Source organism: Orbicella franksi, chromosome 10 (genome assembly GCF_964199315.1).
Source record: "Orbicella franksi chromosome 10, jaOrbFran1.1, whole genome shotgun sequence".
Taxonomy (NCBI): domain Eukaryota; kingdom Metazoa; phylum Cnidaria; class Anthozoa; order Scleractinia; family Merulinidae; genus Orbicella; species Orbicella franksi.
Genome location: NC_138154.1, coordinates 25,352,582 through 25,360,826, shown reverse-complemented (window position 1 = coordinate 25,360,826; position 8,245 = coordinate 25,352,582). Strand labels below are relative to the sequence as shown.

The window sequence follows — 8,245 nt, the reverse complement described above, 5'->3', positions numbered from 1 at the left end:
TAGACTTCGACTATTGCCTGGTTTTTCCAGCCAGGAGGTGGCGACCGACAAGTAAAACGCAGTTTATTTTCTCATGGTTTTCAGTTAAGCTTTTCACCGGACGATCCTAGGAGAAACGTGAGAACTTCTTATAGTCTCTAATATAGGCCACTTCCGGGTCTATTTGTAACAATTTAACAGTGCGAATAAATGGTGACCAAAAAATATATTTAATTATTTTTTACTGGACATCCGACGATCAAAATGAAAATAATTTAACTACTTCTTTTCACTACGCAAACAAGATGTCTTATTATTTTCAGCCTTCAAAGTTGGCGGTGCTCGACGCTCTTGGTATCCCTTATAGTCTCATCCATCTGCATTTCCAGTGCACTTGCGGGAACACAGTCGTTGAGCGGGTGGTTTCACTTCACCCACCCACCCACTACCGGTATAAAGAAAGGCCCCATCCGGCGGGGGTCTGAAGAGGCGGCTGTAAAGGCCGAATCGGAATTTTATAAATTAGTGCAGTGTGCATGCGTTTTTGTCTCTAAATTATTCTTTTTTTTAAAACTAGCAAAAGAAGAAATTAAATTATAACTGAAGGAGCGAATAAATTAGGTATAAAAACGCTTGCAGACCACTAAATCTTAAAACTGTGAATTGGATTATTCACAAGCGCCATAGGATGGCTCTGTGTGCTCCGTGAAATTTATTCAGTGCTGATAATTTAGTCCGCTGGGAGGCGCGGTGGCCTCATGGTTAGTGCGCTCGTCTCCGGATTGAGCGGTCCGGGTTCGAGCCCTGGCCGGGGACATTGTGTTGTGTTCTTGGGCAAGACACTTTACTCTCACAGTGCCTCTCTCCACCCAGGTGTATAAATGGGTACCGGCGAACTTAATGCTGGGGGTAACCCTGCGATGGACTAGCATCCCATCCAGGGGGGAGTGGAAATACTCCTAGTCGCTTCATGCTACAGAAACCGGGATAAGCTCCGGCCTGATGGCCACTTGGCTCGTACGCAGACTTTACCTTTACCTTAATTTAGTCCGCGCAGGGTCAAGTTAAGTATAAAAGGTCACGTCAAAGCTCTTAGCCTGTGTAAGTGCGCGTGCCTTGTTTAGGTTGCGGAGCTTTGGACGCTAGGAGCGAGACCGCGAGGGGAAATTCAACGACTGCTCGCCATTCGCCTCGCGGCTTTGCCACTGGAACAAAGCACTCGCGCACGTGATCCCGCAGCTACACAGGCTCCAAAGCTAGCTCAGTTAGGACGAGTTCTACATTACTTCACACCTCCCTAGGCCTCTAACCACTGCTAGCCTATACTGAGGGATACCCGCTCCCAGTCTCACTCGCTCTGGGTTGATTCTCCCCGTATCATCCCACCGCGGGTGCATTGTTTGTCGGGAATTTCGTCAAATATATAATCAAGCACGAGGGCCACACTGGGAGAATATCGGCCCAAGGTCTTGAAAATGTTCAGAAAAAATCCCACGATCCTGGACTGGAAAGACACCGTAAACTTCTAGCGCGCAATTCTGAGATTGCTTGGCGTTTAACCCGCGTTTGACGTTCTTTAAAAGAGAAGACGGACAAAAGAATTGGACGAGAATAAGAATTTGTTACGGATCAGTAAGTTCTTATATGAAACTGAGAAAGCCACAAAAACAACCAAAGGATCTGGCAATAGAGTTGGCGAGGGATCATTTAGGACAGTACCCGGTCCATTAACAAAGCAATATAGGACCGGCGATAAAGCAATTAAGTTATTGGCCCTCTGAACTAAGTAGCTTTGTCGTGTTATGAAATAAGCTACTTTTGGTGAACAGTGTTATAGAGGATTTCAACCAAACCAAGCGCGAGGGAATTGAATCTACATACGTGAGGCGCGAGTGAAGAATTAAAACGATCAAATGGTATCAAAAACTATCCATCCTAAACTGCATTTTTTTGCAAGTCTATGTTTTTTGGTAACCGTACCCTTTTTAGTGAGTTACTATAATATATCTCTTTTGATTTAGTATCCCTGATATGGAATATCGGCCGAAGTAAAAACTCAACTATGGTCTGCCAAGTCTATGCAGTTGAGCCTCCCTTGAGCAGACACCCTTGAGAGCAGAAACTGTGTCGACTTAGAGGGGGTAAGATTGTCAAGTGGTTTCGTTGAGTTCCTCCAGCAAATGAGGTTGAGTCAGCTTTATCATGATGAGTAGTTTTTCAAGGGTACCCAGTGATGCTGCCGAGACCGGTTTCTCTTGACTTACCTCCTTGACTGTGATAATGATGGGTTGGATTATCATTGTTAAATTATGGAATGAATTACCAAGAGATGTAGTGGAGGCTGATAACCTTCAACGGTTTAAATCTAAGCTCAAATTATACTTAAATGTACAATTGTAATCAAGGATCTTATAATTTCAATTTTGATTTTGATTTTATAGTACTTTTTTGAGGAAGTTTTCACATAGGGATAACCTCTTAACTTCCTTTTCTAGACGCATCTTTCTTTCTTACATGTAATTTACTTTTTCTTAGTGGTAGCTAATTAAAATCTAGAATAACTAATGCATCAGTCAATTCCAGCAGTGCCCATCCCCCCCCCCCCCCCGGGCTAACCTCCGGGCATTAGCAGTTTTTGAAAAAAATGGGCAAATTCTCCGGGGTGGGGACACATAAGCTGTCTAAATGCCCTGGGGTGGGGACGAAGAAAAAGGGCAAATGCCCCGCCCCCGGGATCGTCGCCTTCCAACACCTCCGCAGTTTCTTAATTAATCAGTGAATAAAACGGTCAACTGTTCAGTATTTTAATGCAACGGTAAGACTTCAAGGACAACAGAACGTGTTAGTTGATTCTGATTATATTTATTTCTTTATATTTGTTTTTAACAGTTTGCTAGAGGATAGCTGGGATTGCGGCGGACGTGCCCCCAGTCGCGAGCGATGATAGGCGCCTGTATTCGCAGGCTACTTTTTCTGTGAAGAATCAAGACATTTTAAATGATGATGCATTGCATTTTAAGCTCGCAAGATCTGTCTTGAAGGTCGCATCATTTGAATTCGCAAACCTTAAGTATTTTAACTCCACTTCCATGAATTTAAAAAATGCTAGGCTAGTTTTGAATGCGAAATGCGAAATAGTCCTGTTCACGTCAGTTATTTTTTGTGATAAACAAAATATAGTTCACCTTGTCGCTTATATTTATATGCTTGTAAAGAATGAAGAAATATCTAAAATTGAGAAAACATACCTTTAAAAACATCTGCAAGTTTCTCTAGTCCCTGACGGACAAGCCATTGTTCGACAAACGCCTTGTCTTTCCCGATGAACTCATCCATGGCACTTTCCAAAACACGTGTGTCGAATGCCCGGGGGTCGCCCCGGGGTACGCAAATGCCCAGCCCCTGGGCCGCGATAAAATTGCGGATGCCCCACCCCCGGGACTGACAACGTGAGCAAATGCCCCGCGGTTGCCCGGGGGGGGATGGGCACTGCTGGAATTGACTGATGCATAAAGCATGTAGTATGTATGGGTTCTCTTCGCAAATAAATACAAACAGAAGTTGAAACGTGGTGCCGTCATCAGAAACACCTGGGATTCATGCTGTCAGAGGATAGCGTTTTCCAAGTTGAGAGGAACAAGCAAAACTGAAATCCACAAACTTGAAAAGTAAACCTGCGGAAAAATGTAAGTTTGTGCCGGGGACTGGGAGAGACTTGATCATACTGGCGTTAGTTCGGTTGTCTATTTTTGCCACAAATGTGTGTGCAGAGCAAGTTAGTGCAGGGGACAAATAAACCGACTTGAGTTACTTATAGTCAGGTCACACGCTCTATAGAAATAAGTACATGCGGTGAGAATGATTAATGCAAAATATTATTTGTCCTGGGCCGGGTTTTTCGAGGACCTCGAAAGCCGTTTAACGCTAACCCAGGATTAAAAGTTAACCAACGGATGAATTTTAATCATATAAAAATGGTTTCCGCTGCTTAGATTTTGTGTAGATTGAGATTATTCAGACTCAAAACTGAAGGACCAACAATACAAACAGACAACCTTACCGAAAAAATTACTAAAGTATTTGCACAAGTTTCCAGGCAAAAGACAATTTTTAAACGCCTTTTTTTAGTGCAGAGTGCACTATCGGGATGGTTTGGGGGTTGACGTCGCTAAAGTACTATGGGAATAAAGGACTATGCCAATAAGGTGTAAACTTTAATGTCTGTATAATTGATTGATTTCAGTTAATTAATTAGGCTTGCAGTAAGGGGGGTAGGATGGGGTAGGTACTTCCGAGCACTACATAAAATGGATGGCGCATGTACCTACGTTACTTCCCAAAATTTATTTACTCTATGTTATTTATTTAAAGCCCCTTGCTCTGCTTGTGGTACTTTTCTCTTTAGAACAAAACTGATATTTCCCCTAACCGCATGCGCAGATTAATAAGCGTCAGTGTCAACTACATATCTGGTGAGAGACAGATTTCATACGAGTTTACATACTAACGTTGAGCGCTTTTCCTTGTGGTAGAACCCTAATAAGTCATTCGCATGCGTTCTAGTATCGTCATCACGATACAAGAATACCCGCAGCCGAAATTAAACTCTCCCGAGTAAGTGGCATTAAAACTTGTCGAATTGTACAAAAAAAAAACCAGGAGACTGCTCAAATATTGCTGCAGACTCCGTGGTACCTACTGAAAGCATAAATTTTATCAATCTCTGAGGGGACTCGTTCATCGATGAAGGATATAATCTCGGTCAAGTACTTAGGGCTGTTTACTTTCAATACCTCTCGTTGAAATTCTTTTCAGTTGTATTAATCTATATCAGTGTGTATTTTAAGTATAAGTGGTTTTATTGTTAACGCCAAAGGTGGCACCAGAACGTGCTGTTCCTTGACAATTTGATAATTAGATTAGTTCTTGTTTATCGGTCAAAAGAAAATTTGCGTTTTACAACACAAATGTAAATAAAGCAAATGGTTCGTCTTTCATTTCTTCATCTAGCCTGCGAACAGGCTCCCGGTGAGCCCGAACGAAGCGAGGGAGACTGTAGACATTCTATTGTAGCTTGCGAACAAGCTCCCGGCGAGGACGGAAAAAATTTCGGCGAGCGCGAAACAGAACTGAAGAATTCGGAAAGCAAAGCGATCGGAACGGGGCTTCGTTCGGGCTCACCTGGAGGGTCTGCTAAATCTGCGAGCCATTTTTGTGAGTATTTTTTTTTTTTTTTCAATTGGTCTGGGAGGTCGTCGACTTTTCACCAAGAAACATAGATCTCGCGCCCGACTATCACTAAAGTATCGCTATAAACCGCCCGCCCGCCATCTTGAAAGCGGAGATGACCCTGGGGACGAGTGCAACCTCGCTCCCAGGGTACTCTCTCTTTCCCTGGGAAATTAATTTTAAATTTAGCTAAAAAAGTGCCCACAATTGAAATATTCCCAAAAGAAAATCCTAATCTCGCTTTGGTTACCAGAACTATTGCTGGTGCTCTAAACATCTGTATATCGTGCCAAGTCTTGCGTCATAGTAATGGCTGCCCTGAGTGTGATGAATTTTTTTCTTTGTTTCACATTTTTGTTTTTTGGAGAAAATTTTGCCTATTCAAATTGCCCAGGATCCGCAAAAAATAAAAACAATGCGTCAAAAATTTATTAAGGTTCAAGACTAAAGTAAAGAAAATTTTCTGAGAGAAACGTACGGCTCCACCGCCCCACCGCTACTCGAATGGGTAGGTGAATGGTATCCATTGGCACCTGTCATTCATTGATATCCACGTTAAAAATCATTCAAGAAAAAAGAGAACAGTACTTCAGGGCAACTCCGTGTTATCAAAACTTTGTTGGTTGGCTGACTGCTGCATGTGGTTGTCTCTTCCCTTAGAATTTAATATTGCAATCTTAGTCATTTTGTTCCGTTGCTCTTGTTCTTGTTCTCATGTGAATATAAATGTAACAAATAAAAAATCTTAACATTTGTTCTAGGGCTCGCATGACTCGCATGACTCGCATGACTCGCATGACTCGCATGGCGCGCATGGCTCGCACTGGCTCGCCCTTTGGCTCGCATGGCTCGCTGGCTGGCAGGTTTATAAAACTCTCACCTGGAGCCTGTTCGCAGGCTAGTTACCTTTGCGAGGAAAACAAAAGTATCAAGTTGCAAACGTTTTCATGAAGAGTAAAATTGTCACGTTCACTACTTAAATGTATTTGAATTAAAAAGAGCAAAAATCGACGTAAAACACTACAGTAAAATTCGAGAGCTGTCTTGACAAACGGTAATTAATTGTGAGTTATTCTTGGACTGTGAATGAAAATACACACATCAAACATACAGACCGCTAAGATTATGTCTCATCAAAATCCCTGGCTGATTAGCAAGGTCAATACAAACCAGGAGTGAATGGCATGGGGTTATATAGGAACTGTGTTATGATTACTGCGTCAGAGCTATACATTAAACTCTGCACAATCTGAGATTGTCTCACAAGTTTAACTACTTTGATGTACGTAAAACTTTAACTTATTGAAACCTATAATCTCCCCCTTTATGTTTGCATAGAAAAATGAATCAGCAAATTACAGCAGTGTTTAAAGGAAAAGAAAAACCTTCGCGTGTAAAACTCGTTAATTCACAGAGTTGCTTCTTTATGGCGCGAATATAAAGACAAAGTATGTTAGCATATTTTTGCTCATTTTACGTCAGTCCGTGTTTTCAATTATTACGCGCACAAACCTCAATATTATCCAGTTAGTGAACTGTGTTGAAGCAGTTCAGGGCAACTGATCTTTTATCTCTTCAAAGTGTACTTGATAATAACTACAGCACAATATAGAAGGAACGAATACTTCTTCTCAGAGTTTCAAGTAAACTACGAGCATGTTCTAATTATTCTTAGTATATACCACACAAGTGAATAGTGCTTTTCGCGCACTCTGATTGGTTAACTCGGAGGTGATTAGCAAGTACTATTCGCCTCCGAGTAGCCGGCGCGAGAGATTTTAAAATTTCCGACCGCTTGTCACACATAAAATAACGTTTTGGTCCGCTAATTATTCAGCTTGTGTGGCATATACTAAAACAATTATTCACCTCAGAGTCGGTGAAAGTGATGGGTATTTACCTCCTGTAGCCACGAGAGTTAAATTTTTCCGTTTTTGGTCGCCTTTTCTATTTTGTTTTGTCTTTGCTGTTAAAGGTTAATTTTTTGCGTACTTTTTTGTGCAGTTTTAAATGCAAATTAGTTTTTCACGTTGTGTTATGTAATCGTCTATTGTTTATTACGTAACCTCGTTAAGTTTATTCTTTTAGTTCAAAATTCCGTTTAAAAGCGTTGTAGTTTTTTAGTTGTATTCAGTCCTTGTCAGTTCCGGAGTGCCGTACAGATCTTGTAAGTAATCTCGTTTCTCCTTTCTATTTTTTGCTGTTTTTCGTATTGTTGTATTTTCAGTTTTATTTAAGTTTAAGTTCGTATTTATTAATTTCTGTATTTGTTATTTTGGTTTTAAGCGAATCGTTAGAATTCAAGACGAATTCGAAACGTACAGGAGTGTTATTTACACCTCCACTACGGTGAATAATTTTTAATTATTGATTTGATCAACAAAAACAGGAGAGAATGAACACTAACCGCGGGCGAATGAACGGTTTCCTGGGATATTTCGCGGGACGAGGCATCTTGCGGGATAACCGATGTGGTGAGCGATTTACTAAAAAAATTCCTTTGCGTATCACGCTGAATCACTATTGAGTAAGTTTCTACCTTCATCGGAATACTTTGATTGAGAGCGTCGGAAAGATGAAGTTGCTGCGCAGCGTTTATTTTTACACCTCGTGGTGGAGAAAAATTTCTTGGCCAAATTGAAAAATAGAGGGCAGTGCAATTGTACTTAAAATTTTACTCATTGAAATAGGCAAGTGATTAATAATGTGCTAATTATCGTCTAACACTTGCACAGGTGAGCGAGCAAGCGCTTAGGTGAGGCTGTTCGTGAGGTCTGTTTCAAAATATTTACAATCCACCGCAGCCAGACCCCATCTTATTGAAAAAAAAAAAAAACGGTTTGAGCCCGGAACGAGACTGTTTGTTTCTCAGTAAATTTGAATTTAAGTCAAATTTTTAGAGAAATTAAAAAAAGGTATGATGATCGGGTATCCATTCCTTGAGATAGCGGTCTTAGATAGATTTTACTCCGCAATGGTAACATTGTAACATTGCTATCACACGTCCACGGTCCTACATTCAACAGTCCAGGCCTGG

At 41.2% G+C, this 8,245-nt stretch overlaps 1 protein-coding gene and 1 long non-coding RNA gene across 2 annotated transcripts in view; one reads left to right on the top strand and one right to left on the bottom strand.

Moving 5' to 3' along the window:
• The first annotated feature begins 3,200 nt into the window (after nt 1–3,200).
• Nucleotides 3,201–8,245, top strand: part of LOC145499364 (D-inositol 3-phosphate glycosyltransferase-like) — an 85,757-nt gene continuing 80,712 nt past the window's right edge. The window contains exon 1 of the mRNA XM_081478885.1: nt 3,201–3,665. The gene's annotated coding sequence lies outside the window, so the exon portion shown is untranslated. The remainder of the gene's footprint in view (nt 3,666–8,245) is intronic.
• LOC145499376 (uncharacterized) lies at nt 3,672–8,024 on the bottom strand. The gene is made up of 3 exons (XR_014050924.1): nt 7,548–8,024; nt 6,089–7,108; nt 3,672–5,160 (listed from the first exon to the last, which is right to left on the bottom strand). It is a non-coding gene; the product is annotated as an uncharacterized LOC145499376 (long non-coding RNA).